At 33.4% G+C, this 25,120-nt stretch overlaps 1 non-coding gene across 1 annotated transcript; it reads right to left on the reverse strand.

Moving 5' to 3' along the window:
• Positions 1-1,149: 1,149 nt before the first annotated feature.
• TRNAW-CCA (transfer RNA tryptophan (anticodon CCA)) lies at positions 1,150-1,223 on the reverse strand. Its single transcript has one exon. It is a non-coding gene; the product is annotated as a tRNA-Trp (tRNA).
• Positions 1,224-25,120: the final 23,897 nt, after the last annotated feature.

The following is a 25,120-nucleotide window of genomic DNA, read 5'->3' on the forward strand; positions in this document are numbered from 1 at the left end:
CGGGTAAAATATATAACTAGTATTTTAAGATTGTGGTTTACGATCTATACTTATAAGAAATATAAGAAAAGATTTGAAAGATGATGAACAACTTATATGGTTCATACATATTTTAAATATAGATACATCATTTGAAAATGATGAACTTATATTTCTATTGTCAATAGATGTTGTGCACGATTTTATAGATGCAACATTCGATCAAACTGATCAAAATATAAATCCTTTTTTTGCTATACTAAAAAATTCTATTCAACCTGTACAATCTTTAATGGATTTGCTTGAATTGAAAATTTTCATAAATTTGACCTTCCTAATTAAATTAATTAAACAATTAGCCAATTTAAAAGAACAATTACTATCACAAGATAAGTTCTTGAAAGTAGTGGCGGTAAACTTAGTGAAAATAGAACTTGATTTTCTGGAAGAAAAAAGAAAAGCAAGGAAAATAAAAAAACTATTTCCTTTTTATCCAGGAAATAATCCAGAGACAGGTGGTAGTATGATATCTCCAGCGGTTACTTCTTTTGGTCTGATAACATAGATAGATCCTTCTCGAATTCCGTACGCATCACTTTGGAGTACAATTTCTTTTAGATTTAGCAAAATTTCATGTATTGATTCCACAATACCTATTATCATGGAATATTCGTTTGATATATTGTGAAATTTAGCACGTGTGATACATGTTCCTTCTATTTCTCCGAGTAAAACTCTTCTTATTGCACTACCTATCGTATTAGCTTGACCTTTGCGAAGCAGAGATAAAGTGAAACGACCATAATGAAAACGGTCACTCTCTACTCTAAATTCGATGCACTTCAATTCTGGTATCTTGATTGAGACTGATTTTTTATTGTTATGAAAATTTATAGTTATCACACTTGCATTATCTTTTTCTTCTTTCATAATAAAAAAATATGATTGAAGTTTTGTTATCCAGAATTGTGTTAGGTCTAATTCCTATAACTTTGGCTGGATTATTTGTAACTGCATATTTACAGTACTGACGCGGCGATAAATTGGATATTTGATTTAGAACCGTATTATGAACAGGTCTCCTACTGATTCTGAGGGATCAGATTCCATTAGCTTTTTCAGTCTAAGTGACAAGAAGATCGATCAGAAAAAAGAAAAAAAGCACAGGATCATGCTCTGTAGGATTTGAACCTACGACATCAGGTTTTGGAGACCTGCGTTCTACCGAACTGAACTAAGAGCACTTTTTCTTCTGACCGAAAATTGACCCCTATGACCGAAGTTATATATTGTATAATATAGGTCTTATCCACACAAGTAATGGGGAACATACTAAGGCTTTAGAATATTATTTCCAGGCATTAGAACAAAACCTGTCTTTACCATAGCTCTTAATAACACGGCCTTGATCTGTCATTACATGTGGCTATTTGTACTATAGAATGATACATTTAGTACGAAAAAAAGAGAGGCTTTCTACATATGCACCGTCCAAAACAACAGTTTTTTATCAGCTGTAGTCAAAAGAATACCCCTCATAGGAGCCCAAATATGAATGGGTAAATATAGCCTGGATAGTCCATGGATAAAATAAAATCAATTCAATTGATGGAGAAAGCACCATAAAGATCAATTATTGAAAGTTCGGGCTGATACAATCAAATCTGCTCATGGGCAAAAATAAGGAATCTATTTATGTAGTAGAGTTGATTTACTAGGTTATTGAGCAGCGGTGTAGCATTAGATTCTAAAGACGTGAAGTAATCTAAAGAATTATATCAAACCTTAGTCCTTAACTTCGCGAGGAATCCTTACTCAGTGGTTATTATAGTATGCAATATAGTATATAAATTGTAAATCATTCATTTTTCTTTTTTTTTTTTTTTAAAGTTCAGTTATGAAAGAGTTAAAAATAAAGTGAAAAATAAAAAATAAAACCATCTGATTTAAATCATTCTGAATAGTCATGAGATGCTCATCTTAGGGTAATCTTTTTGTCGACGGATGCCTTCTTTTTTACACTCGTAGTTTCTGAAGAATGAAAACTTACTATGTAGCATCTACGTTAAGAATAAAAGTACACGTCAATCTGACCCTAAAAACTACCTGATCTACATAGGAGCTGTTAATATTTTGATTCTATTTGCTGTGATGTTGATAAATAATCCAAAATATCCCAATTATGCCGCTCCCTGGACTATCGGAGATAGCGTTACTTCAATAGTTTGTACGAGTCTTTTTTCTTTACTAATTACTATTATCTTGAACATATCATGGTTCAGAATATCTCTGACTCAAAAATCAGATCAAATGTTAGAACGAGATTTAACAAACAATATTCAACGTATTGGGGCTCATTTATCCACTGATTTTTTACTTCCATTCGAACTTATTTCTCTAATTCTTCTAATTGCTCTTATAGGAGCCATTACTATAGCTCGTCGAGAAGAAACAGTTTGAAAATGAAAGCTCTCGTGCGGCATAAATACGCTGTTTTATCTTCATAGATCATTGCATAGTAACATATTTTGAATCTCGATTTATCATCTAATAGTATTCTATATTGCAAAAATCATAGAATTATATATAGATCTATGTTTACGTGGATAAACTCTTTTTATAATTCAAATCAAATACAATATATGCAGTTTATCACTTTAGAATTATTTACAGAGAATATAGATAACATATTTAATATAAATTATTCCGTACATACGACTTTCGCCGGATACGGCTTTCCACATCACATAACTAATCTATATTTTGTTTTTTCTCTCACAATCGTAAGTAGGGATCCATAGATTTTCCAAAATAGAATGTACTATCGAAAGCAATTTCTTAGGAAACTGCTCAGGTCTTAGCGAAATCTGCTCTTCAAGGTTGCATTGATTGGTTGAAGGGCTTGAAGGAAAATGTTATTCTCGGGAGAATGATACCTGTTGGTACTGGATTCAACCGTTTGAAAAAACAAAGTAAAATAGATTCGAGAATGAGTAAGAAAAATATATTTCCAATAAAATTGAAAGATTTTTTCTTTAAAGTTTTATTGCAAAAACAAAAAAAAAAAGTTCTAAAAAAATTAGTCAAAATAAAGAAAAAATCAAAACGAGTAGGAGTAGTAAAAAAGAAATTTTCCCAAAATATCTATTTGGATATTTTGTTTCTATTTAGGGTCATCCTTAATATTTAGTAGATAGAGAAGGAGTATTATGATTCATTTATTGAAGAAGTTTATAACTTTATTTAAAAGACTTATAAAGTTAGTTTCTTATTTTCTTAGGTTAGTTTCTTATTTTCTTAGGGCATTGGTTTCTTTATTTAATTTGCTTATGTCATTAGTTTCTTATTTACTTAGGGCATTTTTTACTTTATTTAAGAAGCTTATGGCATGGGTTACTTATTTATTTAAGAAGCTCATGGCATGGGTTACTTATTTATTTAAGAAGCCTATGGTATTGGTTACTTTTTATTTAAGAAGCTTATGGCATGGGTTACTTATTTATTTTAAGTAAGAAGCTTTTTATTTTAAGTAAGATTATGGCATTGGTAAGTTCAGTTTAATTATTGAGAATTATAGAATTAATAAAAGAATACATACAAAAAGAAGGTATCAAAAAACAAAAGGCGAAATAGGACAATACAAACAAAAATGAATAAAAACTTAGATTATCGTTATCGAAAACTTACGGCAGCTTGCCAAGCAAAGGCTAATAAAAAAAAGAACAGAGGGATAATGGGCATTACATTAACAATTGGATCAAAAATTGCATAAGCTTCAGGCAATTTGGCAAAAAAGGGATTATTCAAATGAAAAGCGGCATCGTCTAAACAAATATGGAAGTTGAGGATAACTGACATTTTGATTCTTCGATGAATAATGTAAAGATCTAAAAGTATTTGGCCAATCAATCAAATTGTTCGACAAGATTAGACTTTTAGTTTTCGAGTTGGAAGGGATCATTTATTTATACAATATTTTACCTATTCTGATAGGGAATGACCAATGAAGAGAAGTTAAGAATTACAAATATTTTATTTAACACATGTTTGAACAACTTTTTCTCAGATAGAAACATCTATATTTTGTTTTGGTACAAAATGAACAAATTCTATATTATAACCAGTATTATAACCAAAATGAACTTCTAATTGAATGATCAAGTTGATTTTGTAATTAGAAGTTCATCTGATAATTTAAGCCTAGCCTATTCCCTGTGATTTTAAGAATATGAATATAAGGGCAATTCTTCCTTTTTTTTAACACCTAGTGAAAATTATATTACAAAAAATATCAATCTCTAAAATAATGTATCCTGGGCAATTGCAACAATTGGATTCATTATTATTCCCAATAAAGTAGATGCTATTACAAATATAATCATACTAACTTCGATATAATTTTTTGAGATTGAAGAAGATAATCTATAATTTTGCACGTAGGGAGTTTTTTCTTTGTTTCTTTCAGTCATTAATAACTTAATTATTTTAAGATAATAATATATGGAAATAGCACTCATAAAGAGTCCTATTGAAACCAATAAATAGGAGCCTGCTTGCCACCCACACCAGAATAGATAAAGTTTTCCAAAAAAACCTGCTAATGGAGGAATCCCTCCTAGCGATAGCAGACATAAAGATAAAGACAAAGCTGAAAAAGGGTCTTTCGCGTATAATCCTGCATAATCCCAAATGTTATCTGTTCCTGTACGTAGACTGAATAAAATACGTAGGCAATGCTATACGCAAGAAGGAAGAGATTCATAAAATGGTAGAATCTAATAAAGCTTTTGTGCATTACCGTTAATCCACTAATTAGTATAAATAGATCCACAGATCTATCCCATTTTGATCAATAAAATATCCCATTTTGATCAATAAAAGAAAACTTACTTTCTAAAAATTGATACAAATTTTATTGGAACGAAAACGAAAGGAAAAGAAGAATGAAAAATAAATCATAGATATAATGTATAATAAGGAGATTTTAAATAAAATGTTGCTCGAATATTAATTGAAGTTAGTAACTAATGATCCGGACAAAATGAAAAATGCATTTTTTATACCTTAAAATCATTTTTATGAAAGAATTTCATTTGCTTCTCTTCTATGGAAGTTCCATTTTCCCAGAATGCATCCTGATTTTCGGCCTATTTCTTCTTCTAGTAATCGATGTCATTTTTGATCAGAAAAAGACAACTTGGTTTTATTTCATCTCTTTAACAAGTTTAGTGCTAAGCATAACTTTTTTGAAATGATTTCTGGGGAAGATTGTGTGAGAGTTGTGCGATGGAAAAACTCTCACACAATCTTCCCCAGAAATCATTTCAATATTCATGGATTGTGGAAATCTGTTTGCTTTCATAACTTTTTTGTTATTTCAATGGAGAGAAGAACCCACGATTAGTTTTTTTGGCAATTTACAAACAAATTTTTTTAATAAAATATTTCGGTTTCTCATTTTATTATGTTCCACTTTGTGTATTCCTCTATCCGTGGAATACATTCCATTTAATACATAACCATTTACTACACAATTGGTATTTATTTTCATAGTAAGTTGGTTATAAAATTTAACAGCCATTTCATAGATAGTATTCGTATCTAGATGTATTTCAGGGGGGGGGGGGGGGGGTGGTGGTCACATGAATCTTCTCTTCTTTCTTGTACTTATCTCTCTTTTTGGGGGAGGCTTTTTCCCATGAGGTTTTCCCTCTTTCACCATTTTCAAAGAGATTGAATTACATTTCATTGCATCACATTGTATGTAGAGCTTTGCATTTGTGGATGGGTACCTAACATGGCCTAGTAGCTGAGACCCATCATGCATTTTCATCATAGCTTTTGTGAGCTTAAGTGCATTCCCCTAAGTTACACTTAATGGGGGGGTTCTAGTGTAAATACTTAATTATTATTACACTTTACTTAAGTTTACTTAGGTTAAATGCATTATCATATAGACACCTAGGAGTATGCATAGTTATATGAGTTGTCTTGTTGACAACACAGGAGTTTACATATTCATTTGAGTTGTCATGTAGACAACATAGTCATTTGTACACCAATTGAGCACATGGTGTCTACAAAATCTCTTTATGAGATAGACCTATGTAAGCTTATCCTCTCATCATTGCATAAACTCTTGTGCTCAATAGAGGATAATCCACTCTTTGTGGATGTGCTTAGTTGTGAGGCTTATCACTTTGCTGACTCCTAGTCATTCTAGATTCCTTAATGTAAAATAACTTCTAGTGTGTATTCATATGATATTCACTCTCATTATTTTTATTATGATCATCCATTATTGGTCCATATTCTGCTAGTGCCTGAGCTTCTTGATCTTCATGTTATTTTTCCCTGAAGGAAATTCTTACAAGGAGGAAATCACTAAACCTATGATACTTTATTGTGATAATATAAGTATTATAAATATACCAAAGAACCCTATGATGCATAAAAAGACTAAGCACATTGTAATCAATTATCATTACTTGAGAGAGTTAGTTCAAAACAAAGAGGTGAAGATGAAATATGTGAATACAAAAGAGCAAATAGCTAATATCTTCACAAAATCATTACCTAAGAATGCTCATGAGTATCTAAGAGGTAAAATAGGGGTGATACTCCCATCCAAGGATATTTAAGAAGAATGAGTAGTGCCTTGCATCAATTGAGATGTTTTATATATGTTACACATTGATGTAGTGGATCTTACTTTAGGAGCTAGGTGACTAAGGGAGAAACTATAGATATTCGTATCTACATATTATGATGACAAATATTTGGCATTTTTGTCAAAGAGGGAGAAATAGAAAAAGGGAGAAATACATAATACCAAACACAATGAGAACAAGGGAGAAACATGGAATATCTTCTCAGAGGGAGATAGTGTACCTGGTGATTACTATAGAGGGAGAAATAAATAAAAGACATACATCTACCTAGTAAGAGGGAGAAAGTATTGAGGGATATACAAGAACAAAATAATATAGAGATACCCGACTATTAGAAAGAGTTGGTAGTGATCAAGAGGGAATCATAAGGATGAGTTGATTATTTGTTGATCAGAATAAAGTTTTGTAGCCTATACAAAAGGTGAAAGCTATTGATAAAGGGAGAGATTTCAATACAAAGAATTATTTTCTTTTTGATATTGTTGTTGGTATGGTTTTCCATTAATGAAAAAGAGGGAGATTGTTGAAAATAGATTGATACAAGTATGAGAATATGTTTTAATTATTTTTTTGTCACTGATGTCAAACTTGTTACTTTCTAGTAAGATAACTGCCTTGTTGATTTGAGTATTATCATTTATTTGATTGATGAGAAGGTTTTGATCAAATGAGATAACAAAAGAACCTAAAGGAAAGGGTGAATTATTGTAAGGAAAAGGAGTACAAAGATCAGTTAAGATAGTGATGTTATATTGTATTGATTATCCACTTAAGGTTGCAAATGTTGGATATAGTAACTAAGACTAGAAGAACAAGTAAGAAGAATTGAGTCTTCCAAGCTTGCCCAAGTAGATAGTTGGTGCCGAGAAAAGTTAGTGCAAGCTAAGAAACAAGTTAGTTGGAGCTAAGCAAAGTGAAAGTTTAGTGTATGCTGAGTGATGTAGTGTTAGTTGAGTAAAGTTTAGTTGATGCTAAGAACCAGTAAAATTTAGTATTTTTTGAGTGATCTAGTTGAAGATGAGTGGAAGAATAGTTTGGAAGTTGAGTGACAACATATTGATTCCAAGTGCCATTATTCAAGTTAAATCATAGATTTGGCGAATTTGAGCTGACTTTTTTTTTCTTGAATTTTGTGAAATGTGTGGAAGATAACCATGATGAGTTGGTGGCATAGAATTCATGGTAAACCATTTTGAGGAAAATTCAAAGGGGATTGAACATGAAGTATCTACAAGGCACTCAAATGAAAATATGGGTAGATCAATTGAATCCTACCTAATCCTATGTAACCCTAAAATGGACAATAGAGGATCAACAGAAAAAGATATTAATTTTCTATTTATAGAGATGGATGGTTAGAAGAAAGGTTGCTCAATGTTTGAGAACCTAAGTTAGACAAGAGGTCTCAAGTATTGCTTCATTCAGTGACCAAATAGAAGAGACTACTATTGGAAAACAAAGAAAGAAGGATTAAGCGTATAAATGCTTGAAGGGTGAACAAGCTATCAAAGATGAAGTGTGTGAAAGCTAAAAAGAATGGATGATTGAAATAGAGATCTGTAACTTGCAAGTGAGTTGTAATTTTTTATTAGATCAAGCCTTACTATTACTTTCTAATCATTGTACTAGTCTAGGGTAAATCTCTTGGATTAAGGTTCACCTAATAATCATTTGTAAATCCTTTAATCATGTGACATTCCAAGTGAATGATCTAAATTCCTCTAACAAATCTCACTCCTAATAAGGTGATTGAAATTCTTTAACTAGGTTATATTTAATAGTGTATATTGTAACCTTTAATAGGGTTGGTGTTTCACAGGGCATCACTTTAGAAGAGTGAGAATGCGTAGCATTTTATTGGTGGATTTTCCCAAATTGGGTTTCCACATAAAATCCTAGTGTCAAATGTGTTATTAAATTTTTTATGTTTCATGTTTACATTTTTGCAAAGTTGTTTTGACCTAGGACAGTATCTATAAGTTTAAGTGATTATATGATCTAATGGATGCATGCATGAATATGTTTTAACGATATGGGTTCACTAATCTATGAAAAGTTTTATTTGTACATTTGGACCTTGGATAATTGATTCACCTCCCTCTCAATTGTTTTAAAGAATTCCAATAGAAATTAGTTAAATAATTTAATTGTGTATAAACCAATTTGTAACTATCCACCTAATCAATGTAATACATTTAATAACAATGTATACTAACATACATGATGCCCAAAGCTTCTCTATTTCCCAACTGAAATTCACACAACATTTTCCCATGCCCTTCCCTCTTCTTTCCAACTAGATTGTCCAAAAAATTGGTAGAAGTCTATCACAATGAGTAAGCCTATGAGCTTAATTAAATTTATGAGATCAGTGCCTTTACCACCTTCGATCCCCTTGGTCCTCACAATTTGGAAGAATCATGGGGGTTAATTACAAATTTGGTTCATCCTATAGTTTAAATCTTTGCTGAATGTTGATATGTGCCTTCTTTATCACATCAAAAGTGATTCTCTATAGTCTTTTCCTTACCATGCCAATTGTAATTTATATAGTTATTCATTTTTGCACTAAAAAATGTTTAATTTTCTTCATTAGGTGATGAGATGTCTAGTATTTATAATTTGGTTTCACTGTAGGTTTTTGTTAATGATAGTTCACTACCTTCCTTAGTGATGATTTTTGAAAAATCTATTCCACTAATAACCATCCTTACATTTATATTTCTCCCAAATGTGACCAACATTTTATGAAGTTAGTGAAAGTGTTATTTTTTAAAAATTTCCTTCCCTGGGATGATCACCATTGTATTACATTGCATTTCATCAATTTGAATGAGGTCCTCCCTGTTTATGTTTTTCATAGGCATGAATTTACTATATTACATGTAATTATTGTTATTATTATGCTCACTTCTCTAACATTATTGTTATCTTTGTCCTTTGTGTCCACTAAATATTGGATCTCCATTTTGTAAGATGTGGTATTGCTCCTTTTGTAATTTTTCACATTATGTGCTTTAATATTTCTAAGTTAGGTAGAAAGGATTGGTTCTATAGCTACCAATTATATTAAATTAATTATATTAACTTTATGGTCTTCAATGATCATCTACCAAATTATTTTAGAATATATTTGTGCTGGTTATATATCATGATCCATCATTCCACACTAGGAATAAAATGACAATTTTATTAACATTTGGACTTTGTCAATTTTTTTCATCTCTTATAAAACTAATTAGTGGTGATAAATTATTGAGAGTAGTCATTGTAAATGGAAGAGTTAGTTATATATAATAAATACAAACCAATATTATCTCCATCTCTTCATACATGAGAGTTCATTGAATAATGAAAAGTAGTGAGGCATTCATTTCCATTCTTGTGATCAATAAATCATTAGTCATCTCTCCACCATGGCCTTCCACTCTGACATACCTATAAGATAGGCTGTGAGATGAGTATGACATCCTAATGAGGGTCATGCAAAAGAAACCAGTTCTTGGGTAATCAAAATAAAAGTATAAAGTGGAGAAAAGAATTTCTCTCAGGGAAGCTATGGAGAATAATCTAGGAGAACTTATAACACATTATCTTGAAAATTTCCAACATTGTGGTCCTTAGCTCAATCTTGCTACTCTCTACATTTCTCTATAACCTTTAAATACTATGTGCAGATCTTTTGTTATAATTCTACCTAAAATTTGATTGATGAAATGTTGTCAATCACTAAAGAACACATCTTAATTATTTAAATCATACTAGTTTCACTCTTGAAATTTGGAGGGAAAATATGTGAAAATATTGCTTTTCAAATGTGATTTTTTCATTTTTTGTGGCAACACAATATTTGCTCGATTCTTTGTGCTCTAGAAGTTTAAATTGACAACTTTGACATTGGTAAACTTCTTTGTCTAAACTTTGGTAATTGGCAGGGATAAGTTCTATATGAATGAAAAGAAATATTTGTGTACTCAATGAAAATTTTGGTTGGATCTTGATTGAGTATTTGAATGTTTAGATTTTTCTCATGAGAAAATTCTTAATCAAAGCTATCTTTCCTAACTGCATGTCCCATGGTTTCTAACTACGAATTTCTAATGAGCCCCAACCAATTTTGTTATTAGTTTAATAGGAGCGATGGTTGGATAGTGTTGATGGTAGCATATTCCTTTATTGGGATAGAGGAAAATCAGTTGGTGACGTCAGTAAGTGCACAAGCACTAGTATTGCACATGTGAAATTTTTTATAAACTATGAGCTAACAGTGCTATTGTAATTGTAATTAATTAGTTATATTATTATAATTAATTGGGAAAGCCTCAAGGCCAACTCAAGGAAATATTTTGAAGATATGGTATAAAGGAAAGATGTTTTCCTTGATTGTAATAAGTATCCATTACTGTATGAAGTGTCAAGTGCAAAAAGGAGAAAATTGCTTATTGAATGTGTGTAAGTGATCCAAGGGATTATTGGATGTGAGATTTGTGATTTGGTTACAAGATTAGGACCAAAAGTCTGGTTAATAGGATAGAGAAAGAGGAAAGAAAAATATAATACAATTCTATTATTTTGCATGGAATAATACAAAGATCATTTGGGTAGTGGGTTCATTGGTCTTTCCCTTGAAGCTATTTGGGTAGTGGGTCTAGTTGTCTTCCACAACTCCTAACAGGGTTGGAATCTCTTAATAGTGATTCAAAGTCTCTTAACAAGGACTCATATGTACTGAATGCATTCATAGAATCCTCATAGGGTCCATCCTCTAACAAGGAACATTTATATTAGTATATCATCTTATGGGTAACATCCCTACTAGGGTTTTCCCTCAAATCAAGGGTTTCCCTAGTTAGCATATTTGGTGTTATTGTGCATGAGTATCTTATTGCAGTTTCAATTTATATTGCTCACATGGTTAAGTTTATTTAAGGTTGATAATTGTGATAATAGTTGGATAACTAATTCACCCTCCTCCCCCCCTCAGTTATATCAATGGACTATATATTCTAACACATTCTTCCTCTTGCATTGTAATTTTTATCTTTTTTCTTATTGCGTATGAGATTTGGGAAACTTACCTTTTGGTGAGGATGCCGAATGAAGACAAATAGCTAAGGTTAAAAGTTCACTTTTCTTTTCACTCTACCCATCCACATTAATCTGGTACTAAAATGCTTTGGCCAAAGCTATGTGCACATATTTTCTTGACATGATTTTCCATGTCCCATCTCCCTACCACATCCATGATTAGATCTACTTAGACATATGTGGAAAGAAGTATGTTTCATGGTTGTACTAGACACCTCCTTCCTTTTTTATTGTGTTGAGACCTATAGGCATTGTTGGGTTAGGAATTCTACATGTTAGGTAGGATCGTAAGGAAGTGTAATTCTTGATGGTTGTGTAGGAAAGTACCTCAACCATGTTTTTATATTTTTTGATATCCTACCAATGATGATTAAATGGAAAGAAGTACATATATCACATATTTTTCTTTTGCATGGATTAAGTATACTTGGATAGATGAAACTATAAATGCTTATAATTTAAAATGTAACATTTATTTGACTTAAATTTTATTTTGAAACATTTTTCTGACAAGATGGATAGGAGGGCCTAGGTCACATCAATGGGAAAAGTGGATCCATTAATCTTTTACAAGTGATTGATGAACACACCCAGATGACTTACGTAGTGAGTGCCACATTTTGGATGGTACATATGATTAATTATTTTTGTTACTTATGATCAATTTATGATCTAAATATGAGTTGATTTTAAAAAAATAACTTTAGAGATAATTTTATCTCTTGAAATGCACATGGAGATATTATCTCTTTAAGTTATTCAGATTTTGAATGAACTAAGAGTATTGCTCAAGTGTATATGCATATGAGTATAATAGGAAAGAAGTAGATATGAATTATCTACTAGCGGGGTGAAACCCATGTGATGCCAAGGTATGGTAATATAGCACATTTATGTGTGTGTTGTCATACAATTTTTAAGGTAGTATGCAACTTAATTTTGAGAATCATTGAGGTAGAAAATATTTGATTCATTATTTCATTGGATATTGACTTGAATCCTATTATAACATAGATTGATATTTTTGTGTTGTTTGTATCCATGTATTAGAGGGAATGACACATCATAAGAAAGGGGGAATATTGTTGGAGGGAGGTAGTCTAACCTTGTAAAACTATAGGTGGTAATGGAAACCACACTCTTACATAGAAAATATTCTTGAAAATGATTGATTGATTCATGTGCTTACTTCAATATGTGTTTATCTATCTTTTAAATATGTATTAGTGTTATGTTTGAAAATTTGTGTGCTAATTTTATTATAATGCATTCAAATGAAAAGTAGGTTTCATTTAGAAAATGAAAAATTTGGCCTTGTTAATTAGATGAGAGTTAGATTTTGATTCAGTTGATTGTATTTTCTTGAATAAATTTAGATACAGTTGTAAATTCTTATGTTCAAAGATTTGAGGATGATGCATTTTCTAGGGGAAGGGGAGTATGTCACAACCCATCCCTCCATAAGATAAATAAAATGAAAATTTTATATTTTATTTCCATTTGAACTTTGTTAGAAATTTAATCTTTTATAAAATTATTAAGTGGGGATGTTTTCTTGAAGTAGTCATTAGAAATGGATGAGTTAGTTACATATAATAAATACAAACCAATATTTTCTTCATGCATGAGAGAGTATTGAATAATGGAGAGTGGGGAGGAATTAATTTCCATTTTGGCAATCAACAACTCATTAGTTAGCTTTCCTCCATGGCCTTCAATTTTGGTATACTTGTAAGAGAGGCTATGAAATGAGTACAATGTCCAAATGATGATCATGCAAATGAAACTAGTCCTTGGGTAATTTGAATAGAAGTATAAAGTGGAGAAGCAATCTAGGAGAAATCATCACACATTACTTGAGGATTTTGAATAGGAAGTTAGCATAAGATGGAAGGAGAATCACTCTACATGTTAGTACCTATTGTGGTTTCATAATGCATCAAGAAATGGGGACCCCCTACTTTAAGAAGGTTTTTGGACACCTAAAATTAGGATCCTAGTCATCTTGAGGTCCCCACAAATCCCTAGTTCATGCTTGGGTCCTATTGAAAACAATTGAAGGTCAAAAAATTGAAAAATTCAATGAGAAAAGCCAAGTATTGATGTTTTAGCACACTAGGTGCACCACGTGAACTCCACTATTGTGCTTAAAATTCGGAGAAAAGTTTTAAAACTACAACTACAAAAGTAGCATCGTGCACTTATGCAACTATAGACCTCTTGACAAAGGGTTATCCCAGAGCCTATAAAACTGTCCCTCACCCTCTTCATTCTTACCTTCTCTCCTCACACTTCACATCTGTAGCAAGTTGATACCCACACTTTGCATCCACCACATCTCTACACCTAGTCTAGTGTGGTACCTTCTCTGTCCCTCCACCTTTTTCTTTGACTTGCAAAACACAAGTGGAAGGTGCACATTACTGCACCTGATTAGTGGACTTCTATGCACCTTCAACCTAAGTGCAAAATATAGAACTCACTTTGCAAAACATAATAACAAAGAACCAGGTGCATAGTCTAAAATGTCAAAACCTTTAAAAAAAAAAAAAAAGGGCTAGGTGCACTCTAGCACACCTAGCTTCGTGCACTACTGTGCACCCACATATGCAAAAAACTTCAAAAATATTAAAAAGAAAAGCTAAAAGTCTAAGTAAGGTGTGCATCAGCACACCCTATGAGGTGCATTGGTGGGCACATTATTTAAGAGTTAAATAAAAAATAAGATGCACTAGGCACACCTATTAGGTGTGCTAGGTGTGCCATTATTTTTCATTTTATGAGTAAAATTTTGTTAAAATTTTTTTTAGGGAGTGTTTCTTTGCAAATTTTATGCGACTCAATTTTAGGATATCAATTTATCATATCCCAAACTAATGAGTGTCCCTTTGTGCAAATATAATGGCATCCTCTTTAGCATCCATCGGTGAGAAAATGACACTAAAACTCGTTGTCTTCAAATTCTAAGGAATTCCATCAAAATTGAGGTTCTAGTGGCCTACTAGAATCTGTTCAATTGAAGATAAATGTGATTGTTCACAAGGAGTCCTTTGCTGGTTCATTTTGATTTCGGATGAGATGAAGAACCTGAACAATACTTCAAAATAAAACACACAATAAAAAAGAACTACGTTTTTGTATTTTTATGTTTTTTATGAATGTAATCTAACAATGAAATTGAAATGAATTCCTAAATTAACAAGTGGGTTAGTAAAGAAAATAATGAGAACTTTAAAGAAAAAAATCATGAAAATAAAATCCTAATAGACATAAGCTATGGAGAGCAACACGTCTGTGAGTTAAGCTATCAAATAAATCTATGGGTAACTAATGAAAGAAGGAGCAATGCTTCCTTGATTTCACTGATGCAATCGTCGGTGAGAAACTTAATAATCATATGATATTTCACTCTACATCAAATTGCAAGGCCATAGAAAGTGCGCTCATGTGAGACAAAAAGTTATGTAGGTACAATTTGATGATTTCTTTTATAGCTAGATACATTAGAAAAATTTGTTAAACCATAGCAAACATTAGAATTAAAGAATCACATAACCAAAAATGAAGCAATAAACTTTTGGCTTAATCACATTCCATGAACATACATCCACAAAAATATGACACATTTAGCCAAGAATCACTACACTCCAAATGAAAGGACCAAAAGAATAATTTTATTGCAAAATAATGGTGACCCTAATTACATATTACAATGGAGTATTTATAAGAAATCATCTCCTCAATTTGTGTTGAGAGTGAGAGACATCTTCATGCAATAAAATTCTTTCAAACTATTTATATAAAAACTAACAATCTAACTAGTGATTAGTAGGATTCCATCTATTTTATATTCATTAATTGGATGGATGAGCCTTTACATGTCAAAAAAAAATAATTTATGAGGGGAAAGAATAATAAAGCCTTCAGTCAAAGTGGAAGTGTCTGGAAGTGCTAAAAATGGAAGTAGATCCTTCACTAGGCATTTGTTGGAGCTAAACTGCCATTAGAATGCATTTTTGATGCATGGTGTTGGTCTGAATTTTTGTATGATAAATTGCCATTGTCCAGGTAAAAAATTTTAGATTGGAATCCATTAATGGTGAGTAGGGTTCCTAGATAAGTCATATTTTTGTTAGCCTTTGAAAATTTTGTTAAAACCCTATGTCCCATTCCATTTAAATTTTCCCTGGCATGAAAATTTTAAAAAATAGGAGGATAAGAGAATATTCTTTTCCCGCCCGTGTTGAGTTCGTTGTTCAATCCTTGTGAAAGAAGTTTTACCCCACGTTAGATCCTTTTGAATATATGGTCATTGTTAACTCGCTATGGAAAAATGCTCGATTGTTATGTATAGCAAGTTAGTGAGATTGATGACACGTGTCTGTGATACTGAAAGGTGAAATCTGATGCTAAGAATTATGTTAATATGAGGTAAATTTGGCACGTGCTATGTCCCAGTCTTGTCAATTTTAAGAATAAATACACATAAAGAAAACTATGAATGGTGTCACTGGCATCTAAGTTTTTCCAGAAATTCACTTAGTCACTATCAAAAAAATTTATGCAACTTACCGGTAGCGATGTAGCAAATGCTTGGATTTTGCAAAAAAGGCAGTGTACTTTTAAAAGGCTGATATGACTACAAAGGTTCCCACATAGCATTATAAATGTTCACGGCCACCTTTTCTGATGCCAACATTAATTGGTAGGGTTTTCAATCAATGTGTGTTTTGTTTTCTGTCACCAGAACTGAGAATCTGTCAAAGGTCATTATATCATTAGACAGAATAACACCACTTTTTTGATAGTGACATAGCGAGGGCCCAATCATTACAAAACACGACATTCTTTTATAAATAGAAGTGATTTTTAGGATCCTGAAGAAAATCTTGTGCAGACTTTGCTTTTACTTCTGTGCAAGTGGAGCTTTATTTCTTGGCATGTGTTTAGTGGGAGGTCGTTGTGTTGTTTGATAGTTATTTAATGTTTTTCTAGTAGTGATGTAGCGACCCACCTAGAAGACACAAACATGGCAAGGCCAATAACATGTGATTTCATTGAAAGATAAAAAAAGAGTACATGTGTGTGGTAGCATGTTCAGCCATCTCAATGACAACAATGCATGGACCCACTCGCCAAGTATAAAGCAAACAAAGAATTTTGATTGTTAGATCAAACCAAGATCAAAGGCCATTGTTAATTTTCTATGGAAAAATGCTTGAAAGTTAGGCATAGTGAGTTAGTGAGAAATGGCCCACCACTGTGTAGTAAATTGCTGTCCACAAGATCAAATATTGATCAATGGTGCTCGTTAACTCCCTATGAAGAGATCTGCGATGAATAATATAGTGAGTTAATGAGTGAGGGACCCACCATTATTTTCTTAACATTCATTTCAAATATCTACCATACAATCAAAGCAAGATCAGTGGTTATCGCTAGCTCGCTATGGAAAGGTGCTCGAAAGATAAGTATAGCGAGTTAGCAAGTCGATGACACTTGTCCTTGGTCATCTATGGGCCTAGTTTGAAATGCAAACTTTGAAGGAAAGATATAGATGGAGGTAATTTATTGGTTTGACTTCTAGCATGCTAAAAGGAACATTAAGTTAGCCTAGTTTTGACTCCTTAATTGTATGATTTCAAAGATTGACAACATAGGTTTAAATACTGAAGGTAGTGGCACTCTACATATTAATGAGATATGAAAAGTTTCATGTGTGAAAAGAAAAAATAGAGTGTAACTTATAAGATTTTTTTAGTTGCACCTTATGTGAATAAAGATTTGAACTCTTTTTTGAATAGGATCATTTACTAATAGGATTGTGTAGATTTTGGCACGAGTGCCAAATAGCATAAGAGAACTACACATAAGAGATTTCCAAGTGCATATTTTACTGTAGTCTCTAAAGTGTTGTAGTCTTGCATGGTATAGTAGAAATGGCTCCAAATAATTCACTAACTCTTAGACTGTGGATAGCAAAGGGATTACTTGACAAGATTAATTGGATCCCTAATGTTTCTTTGTCTCGAATTAGTTTAAGTTTTTTTGAAAGGTGGTTTGTAGAGAGGAAGTTTTTTGCCTCATATGTCAGTATGTGGAATTTTGATCGAGGCAGACTAGTAATCCCAAGTGTTTTTATGGGTTGTGATCAAGCTACTAAGGTAATGAGGGGAGCAAAGAATAGACTTAATAAAATAAAAATCCTGTTAGCAGTAACACCTTTCTCTAAGGAAATTTTCAAGATGGCACACTTCAATGCCATGGTAGTAGAAGTATGTAGGACCGTGTGCAGATTTTTTAAAGAAGGTGAAGAAGACTTTATACCCATGGGCTGCATGCAAATAGTCCCTCTAACTTTTTGTTAGTGCACATCTTTTTGTGTCAGTAGGTGAAAAATTTTGGGTGAAAGCTAGTTTTGGATGCAAACATGGTTGGCTAAGGAGAAATTTCTCATTTTGTTATATTTGACAACCACATTTTTTCCATACTTGAGTGTTGTTTCTTAAGGGTTAATCCCATTATCTTAAGGAGTTGTGTTAATCAGAAAAGAGTTGGAAGTAAGGGTTTTTCTCCTAGTACCATAATAATGGTAAAACCCATGGGTTCTAGTCAGTTTGCAATCATCAGATTAGATTTTGTCATGGGCAAGCTTAGCAGTTACATATACGACCGAATCATAGTTGGAGCTAAATCAGAAAAAGGATGTGATAGATAGAAGTCCACAAGGGAATATATGGTTCACATAACTTCTTGTTAATCCTTTTCTTTTCAGATAGATGTGTGTGTGTTCTTCTTGTAAAGGACACCTATCATTTTCTCTTAGCTTGAAGCTTGTTGCATCTCCCACTATATAAGTGAGATCCCATGGCTAGAGAAAGGGTCCAAATTCTATTTTTCTAAGTGATACTTAGTCTGTTTGTGGTCCACTCTTTTGAGCAAATTGGTGGTGTGTTTTCTCTATTAGATCTTGAGAATACATGAATATAGAATGATCTGTGTTTCTTCTGAAGGCCATTCTGAGTCTACTATAAATTGTATACAATTTTCAAGGAAAATGAATACAAATTATGAACTATTCCCATATCAATTATTTCTGAATTTTGTCTCCTTTTGATTACTTGGTTATCTTGATGTTGTATAGGTAAAGGCTTGTGCAATTGAATGCAATCCAGTTAGGTTGTATATCTGTTTATCACTACTATTAATTCAAGGGATTAAGTAGAAGCGTTGATGAATGTGATAAGATTGCTGTAGTAGTGGAAAGGATTTTGAATGATGAATTCTGATAAGAATTGTTGATAAAATTTGTTGTAAGGCAAAAAATTAGATCTAGAAATTTGTAATAGATTCTAAACCCTAATGGATTAGGCACTGATCAAATTAGATCCATCTGAAAGAGAAATTTGTCACAAATGGTTGTCAAAATGCAAAATTAAATCAATCTTACTTTTATTTCTTGAAGATTTTCAAAGTTGGCCTATACTTGTTTGCATGGAATTTTTTTAACTTCAGTTAGCCACTATTGCTGAGAACACCTGTAGATCTATAGAAATTTTTTGGCCATATCTGCTATATGGGATATGTTTATCAAATTCTCAAGAATTGTACATGTATTTGAGGATTTGAGATGAGAATTATAATGAAACTAGAATAATCCTCATACAGTGTTTCCCAGTCTTGAATCATCCCTAGGTATACCCACCCTGGTTTTGCAGAGCTTGAAGAGTAGAAAACCACCTGTGGTTTTGTTGAAGTTGGGCCCAAATGGTTTTGTACATACAATTGCTAATAAGAATTGCCTAGTCTTTAGATTGTGAGTATTGTCATCTTGGTATTAAACATTTTGTTGCTTAGTAGTTTTAAAACACCAACACATGGAAAGCTCTATTTTTGGAATTGGTAGTTAACTATTGGTGCACCTCTAGAAAATCACACATGCGGACTTCTGAACCTATGAACCTACACACTTGCAGACCTACAAACCTATGCACCTCAAAAAGGGTCCAAAATCTCAAAATTTTACTGAGTGTCAAAGTTGAAATTCTGGCATTTGGGTTTTGTTGTCCTTCATCCCAAAGCTATGTCTAGATGTTTGCCTTTTAATTTCTCTATAATCTTTGTAATCTTTGCCACATTTAGTAAATTTAAAGCCTCATATTTGTCTTTGAACTTCTATCTATAGTTGTCTACCTCAATTTGAGTCTCAACAAAATCTATGAGTTTGGTATCACAGTCTAATAAGGCTTCCTCTATTTAAAAGCCTGCCAGATGTCCTCATTATTAGAAGCTTCTTTAAAAATCTTCTTGAATTTCTCACTATTACCTCTACAGGCATTAACTTCTTCCATTCCTCATCCTAAAAAATCTCTAGAGAAAAATCATTATAATGCCTCTCTACATGTAATGTTTCCATTACTTTATTGCTATCTGATATCTTCTCAATCCATTCATCAATCAAATCTAACTCTTTTTTTGTATACACATCTACCAAAATCCTATATCTCTACCCTTTTATAGCTTACAAAACCTAAAAATCCTTACTCTAGGCCTACACTTCATCCATTATACTAAAGTCTAGCTTCAAAATTGCTAGCATCTTATTTACATTCTCCTACATAGCATGTAGTAACTTCAGATTGCCTTGGATGATCAAAACACCCTTTTCTTCAAAAATGGATCCAAATTCATACCCCTCCCTTCTTTGAGTACATTATTTAGAGTCTCCTCAGGGTGATTGGGGTTTAGGGGACCAAATTGTTTTGCTAAATATCCTCTTAGGATTTCATTTTGCCTTCAAAGTGTTCTAAGTTTAGCCCCTTCATGATCCATGCTTCTAAAAACTTCCTTTATTCCTATGGTCACCATCAATTTGGCCATATCCAATGTGGGCTTCCCAAGCATGACCTCTTTAATTTGATAATCTTATGGGCTTAAGCTTTCTGGATCTACATCAAGAGGAGGGATATTCACTTTAGTGGACAAATATTGATCCCGAGTGCTGTTGATAAATTCCAACGATCTCGCTTCCTGTGATGGGGACTCATGTATATTCACAACCTCATCCAATTCAATGATATCCTCCTCATTTCTATGGAATTATGGTTTCATGTTTCTCATCATTTATTTTCTTAGCCACCTTATAATCTGTTCAACTGAAGGACTACCTCTCAAGGATGAAGGAGTATGTTTAGCTACCTCCTTTCCCTTATCAGTCCTCCCTAAAGTTCCTTCTCTTTGTGAAGGTTTTCCTTTTGTGGTCTTTTTTTCCATGGAACTTGTGGTTTTCACCTTAGTGTCTTGGGAGGGTAGTTGATAATACTCAATCACTTGTCCCTCTTTCAACACTTCATCAATTACCATTTGTTATGGCTCTCCTCTTGTGAAGGCTCCTTTTGAACCTGCTCTTCTTTAGAACTGGAGGTGGAGGAGTAACAAAACCTTTATCCACCACTAGACCCTATACTAGGGATGAAGGAGTAAGATTCTAGGACCTTGTGATTCTAGTGGCATTTACATCTAGTCCTCCTGTTGGGGTTCACTAGTTGGCGTATCCCCAATCTTATCTCCAATAAACTCCATCCCTATGGGAATAAAATCAAAATCTAACATCTTGAATATGTCATCACCCTCTTTACTTTGCTTATCCACCCATTGTTGTACTTCATCTTCTGAAGAAGTTACTTGCAAAGGTTCCTCTAGGGAAGATGGTAGTGTCACTATGGAACTTCTTCTCCTTTCTTGTTCTATGGCTCTAGCTAGCCAAGTTCTTATTTGTATGGGCACATCCTCCTCCTCACCTTCCTCTTCTTCTTCTTCTTCTCCCTCAGGAATAGGTTCTGGGATGGATGGGAAAGGAACCATCCTTCTAATCATTATTTTCCTCTTTTTCATCAGAATCTTGATCTTCTTCTATTTCTTGAAGGTGAAAGGGGATGTTGGTTCTGCCTATGAAGGAAGAGATACATGTTGGATTTTTCCTTCTACCTAGTTGGGCACGACTGGGGGTAATTTAGGATCTAGCTAGACTTGAGTAGCTCTAGTATCTTTTGACCCTTGCACATCTTCTTCTTGCTACTGAAGAGGTGCCTATACTTCACCCTCTTCTATTTCAGCCCTTTGAGGAGAACTCTTCTTTCTTTTTCCCTTTCCTTTCCTCTTTGGAGGGTGATAGTATCCAACTAGGTAATCTAGTTGGTATACTATTTCTAGCCTTATTGGTGATTGGGCAGTAAAGGTAGGAATAGAAACCTTCTTTCCTCTACCTTTTTTTGGGTAGGCTTGTGCATGAAAAACCACTATGTTAGGTGTTGGATCAAGTTGAAATGGTTTCTTAATCCAATCTTGCACCATCCTAATGATGTGCCTCACCCTATGATTTATATAATCACTCTCCTCTCTGTCAACCTTGATGTTCATTATGGGTCTCTCTCCAATTTTGTTCATGTTGAACAGAGGGTCCATTAGCTCCCCAAAATCTTGCTTCAATATCTCCTCAGGAATCTGAACCTTTAAAGCCTTTTTAGCTAAATACAAAGTCATCCTATAATAGTTTGTGATATAGACATTGTTGTTGTTTGTTGCATTCATCCAATGATCCCCGATAGCCTCTTCTTGCTAAAATTCCCTGCCTACTAGACTTTGGACTTTCCCAATATTATCGAAGTATGGCCTTGGAGAATTGTATTCCTCTAGAGGATATTGCTCCCACTCCCATTCAAAAGATGGAATATCCTATTTTTGCTTCACTTGATATGGTCCTAGGATGAGGGGCCATGTCCAACATGGTCTTCATTATCTCTTGACCCTGTCATATACAGATTCAATCTACCATGCAATCTCCAATAGGACATGTCTATCATTAGGATATCTAGGGAGCTTCTTTGGGTTTATAGTGGCATTAGCTACCCTTAGATATGTGAATGTTTTGAACTAAATGTAACAGGCCTTGAGAGCTATTATCTATGCTACTGCATCATCAAATAATATTTTTGCATAGTCTCCCTCTATGAATAAGATGATAACAAATATGAAAGCATCATTCATGATTCTATATTCTTTGGTCCTTCCTAAGAGATTCTTCTTGACCAATTGGGGGTACACGATATACGACCAAGCATTGGGATCCTACATATTGCCTTTCCTATACAACCCAGGATAGTTTATCACCCTAACAACTAAAAGATATACCAAATATGAAGTCATATAGAACTTCTTCTTGTCCTTGACTACCTCCAACTGTTCACTTAAGTTTTTGCTCAATGTGGTGGCCTAGTCAAGTGGTATCCTTGCCAATTTACCATGAAAACATTGGAGTGCCTAGCTGCCACTAAAACCATCACTCTACTCAAACGAATGATAGAGTATCCAATATCTTCCTTTATATACCCCCTTGTCATATCCACCTTCCTAGTTAGCTTTCCTAGAGGAGTCTTCTCAGTGAGATAAGAGGATTGAATGATATCTATAGTCTCTTTTAGGTGTTCCCTATACCACCTTTTTGCAACCTCATAGATGAGTTTGATGAATTGATCCACCCTAGGGAGATGAAAAAAGCTCTCACTATTTTTAGGTTGGAGGTCATGAACAAATTCTCTAATCAAATTATTGACTACCCTTTCCTTAGGAACAAAATGTTGTGCAAGTGTCATTATAAGTTCTGAGGATTGTATCGATGTTGGGTGCGAAGCTGTGTTCACCAACCCTAATCAAATTAATGTAGATACCATAGCCAATCTCTCCTTGGGCTTGCTGCAAATATCTATAAAGAACTCTCCCAGATCAATGTGTCCCAAGTTAGTATCCTTAATCTTTGCATAGTCATCTTGGAACCTTGACTTTGATGACACACCTTGGAACTTGAATACAACGAGCTTTGGTGCCATTTTCTCATTGGATGAAGATGCCATTATATCTGCATGACAAAAGAAAGATGTCTATTAGCTAACTCTCATCTTGAACAAAATCCAAAAAATTAAATGTGAAAAGAATCCCTATTAACGTCTTTTTCTTAAAATAAAATTTAAAATATAAGGTGTGCACTTGTGCACCAGATCAAGTGCGCAAGTCTGCACCTTATTTGGCATTTTACTTTGGTTATGGGTGTGCATCATCACATGAGATTAGGTACAAAAGTGTGCAACTTTTTTTTTTTTTGGCTTGTTTTAATGTATTGGTGTGCACTAATGCACCAAAAAGGGTGCACAAGTGTGCACTACTGTTCTAGTTTTCCTTTTGTTTTAAGTGTTCTTTTGGGGTGTGCAACAACACACCAAATGAGGTGCACAACTATGTACCCTTATGGGTGATGTTTTGGTGATTGTATGAGTGTGCACTAGTGCACAAAACTAGGTGCAAAAGTGTGCACCCATATTTAGAGTATATGCCATGTCTTAAATTTTGTCAAAAAAAATTTGCAAGGATTTCGTGGTGTGGTGCACACCAAATTTTTTCTTATGTTTTGTTCAGTGTAGAGGGATTGTGAAGGATGCACACCAAATTAGGTGCGAAGGTGCATTGTAGATCACATCTTAGAGCAAAGCTAGGTTTGTAAATTTAGTGGAACATGGAGGAAGTTTGGGAGATAAATGTAAGGTAGGGAGGTGTGAGGACCCCCTCTTAAATATATAGTCTTTCAAGCTTGGTGTAGTTGCACAAGTGCATAGTAGCACCATTTTGCATTTGTGTAGTTGCATAGGGGTGCAGCTATGCCATTACACATTTGTGTAGCTGTGCATATTAAATGCAAAAATCCTCTTTTGGTTGTACTAGCGAACCCAACCAGGTGCACCTAATACACCATAAATTCAAATTTTAATTGCTTCTTCTTGACTTTCTGACCACTGAGCTTCCTTGATAGGATCTCATCATGGCCGAGGGGGTAAGTCCTAAAAAAATGGCCCAAATTCTAGATTTAGGAGTCTAAAAGTCGAAAAAAAACAAAAAAAGGGGGGGTCCCCATTTCCACAAGGAAATGGGGCATGTGTTGTGTAACCACAAAAAATAGCCCCAACAAAAGGAAGAAATGACAAAGGCATTTCTTTATCAGCAACATTCCTTCAACATGGGTCAAACATCAACTAAATCTTAAACATTCCAAGAAAAATTTGAATGAGTTCACAGTAAAAATGTTCAAGATCCAGAGCTTGTGTGATTCATGTATTCATTCCCTTTGACATCTTAGGATGTAGTCTATCATAGTTTTCTAAATCATGGAAACAATCTTCTTCCCCTCTTGGCTCATTCATTAAAAATCTTCACGGAGGTTATTTATCAATCACTTGCTTGACCAAATGAGAGAATCAATTCAAGGGCTCTTAGCGGGCTGTCACTTTCTTTTAATTTTCTAGAAATTTTTGAATAATCTCTCCATGTAATTCATA

Source organism: Cupressus sempervirens, chromosome 10 (genome assembly GCF_028749045.1).
Source record: "Cupressus sempervirens isolate cs-2001-9-10 chromosome 10, ASM2874904v1, whole genome shotgun sequence".
Taxonomy (NCBI): Eukaryota; Viridiplantae; Streptophyta; class Pinopsida; order Cupressales; family Cupressaceae; genus Cupressus; species Cupressus sempervirens.